Genomic DNA, 2,500 nt, shown 5'->3' with positions numbered 1-2,500 from the left:
AGAGGGAGGCACTTTGAAAGCAACACGCCGCTGGAACTTTGAAAAATTTCGGGGCAAAGCAATACGCGGCTGGGACTTTGAAATATTTCGGAGCGCACCTAAAGTTCGTTATTTTGGCTAAACGGAGCGAAAATCTGCATTTATACCATCACGGACGTTAGTTCAATAGCGTTTAACGATCGATCCACGGTACAGAACGCAAAAATATGATTGTTAAAATTTTCGACTAATCGGTTCTAAGAGGCGAAGCAATACGCCGCTGGGACTTTGAAATATTTCGGAGCGCACCTAAAGTTCGTTATTTTGGCTAAACGGAGCGAAAATCTGCATTTATACCATCACGGACGTTAGTTTAATAGCGTTTAACGATGGATCCACGGTACAGAATGCAAAAATATGAATGTTAAAATTTTCGACTAATCGGTTCTAAGAGGCGAAGCAATACGCCGCTGGGACTTTGAAATATTTCGGAGCGCACCTAAAGTTCGTTATTTTGGCTAAACGGAGCGAAAATCTGCATTTATACCATCACGGACGTTAGTTTAATAGCGTTTAACGATGGATCCACGGTACAGAATGCAAAAATATGATTGTTAAAATTTTCGACTAATCGGTTCTAAGAGGCGAAGCAATACGCCGCTGGGACTTTGAAATATTTCGGAGCGCACCTAAAGTTCGTTATTTTGGCTAAACGGAGCGAAAATCTGCATTTATACCATCACGGACGTTAGTCCAATAGCGTTTAACGATGGATCCACGGTACAGAATGCAAAAATATGATTGTTAAAATTTTCGACTAATCGGTTCTAAGAGGCGAAGCAATACGCCGCTGGGACTTTGAAATATTTCGGAGCGCACCTAAAGTTCGTTATTTTGGCTAAACGGAGCGAAAATCTGCATTTATACCATCACGGACGTTAGTTTAATAGCGTTTAACGATGGATCCACGGTACAGAATGCAAAAATATGATTGTTAAAATTTTCGACTAATCGGTTCTAAGAGGCGAAGCAATACGCCGCTGGGACTTTGAAATATTTCGGAGCGCACCTAAAGTTCGTTATTTTGGCTAAACGGAGCGAAAATCTGCATTTATACCATCACGGACGTTAGTTCAATAGCGTTTAACGATCGATCCACGGTACAGAATGCAAAAATATGATTGTTAAAATTTTCGACTAATCGGTTCTAAGAGGCGAAGCAATACGCCGCTGGGACTTTGAAATATTTCGGAGCGCACCTAAAGTTCGTTATTTTGGCTAAACGGAGCGAAAATCTGCATTTATACCATCACGGACGTTAGTTTAATAGCGTTTAACGATGGATCCACGGTACAGAATGCAAAAATATGATTGTTAAAATTTTCGACTAATCGGTTCTAAGAGGCGAAGCAATACGCCGCTGGGACTTTGAAATATTTCGGAGCGCACCTAAAGTTCGTTATTTTGGCTAAACGGAGCGAAAATCTGCATTTATACCATCACGGACGTTAGTTCAATAGCGTTTAACGATCGATCCACGGTACAGAATGCAAAAATATGATTGTTAAAATTTTCGACTAATCGGTTCTAAGAGGCGAAGCAATACGCCGCTGGGACTTTGAAATATTTCGGAGCGCACCTAAAGTTCGTTATTTTGGCTAAACGGAGCGAAAATCTGCATTTATACCATCACGGACGTTAGTTTAATAGCGTTTAACGATGGATCCACGGTACAGAATGCAAAAATATGATTGTTAAAATTTTCGACTTATCGGTTCTGGATCACTGAAAAATCAAAAAAAATTATTAATTTTGATTAATTAAATTACATATGTAGTTTTATATTGTTATAGTCTCGTATTTGTTAATGTTTTGTCGTAAGAAAATGCAAAAATATCGTTTTAATGTTTTCGTCTCATCGGTTCTGGATCGCTGAAAAATCAAAAAAAAATATTCATTTTGATTAATTAAATTACAAATGGAGTTTTATATTGCTATAGTCGCTTATTTGTTAATGTTTTACCGTAAGAAAATGCAAAAATATCGTTTTAATATTTTCATCTCATCGGTTCTGGGCGGTTTTAAAATTTTTTAAAATATTAATTAAACCCATGATTTACATGAGAATGTGAATTTATTATGTCCTGCATGTTAATTTATTAATTTTCATGTATAGAACGTTATAAAATGAAAGGATATGTTCGACGATATTTTCAGTCTAAGTTTTACCGTGCCGGCGGATGGTACGCTCTCACGGCGGTTTGCACAGGCATACGCCTGGGCGTAAGCCCATGCGTCGCCGACCTAGCGGCCGGCCGTTCGGTATTTATAGGAAGGCACTTTCGGTTCGCTCGGACCGGTCGGGAGTAGCGTCGAGCGTGTGGCTCTTTTATGACTTCGGTTGAAAAGCAGTCTACCGCTCCTCGAGAATATACTTTCTCGACTATTCTCGTTCCGGTTTTCCGTTGCGGATTATTATTAATCTCCACACAGCATTACCACGGGTCGGTGTCTAAGACCG

Source organism: Osmia lignaria, unplaced genomic scaffold (genome assembly GCF_051020975.1).
Source record: "Osmia lignaria lignaria isolate PbOS001 unplaced genomic scaffold, iyOsmLign1 scaffold0169, whole genome shotgun sequence".
Taxonomy (NCBI): Eukaryota; Metazoa; Arthropoda; class Insecta; order Hymenoptera; family Megachilidae; genus Osmia; species Osmia lignaria.
This window is presented reverse-complemented; position numbering follows the sequence as displayed.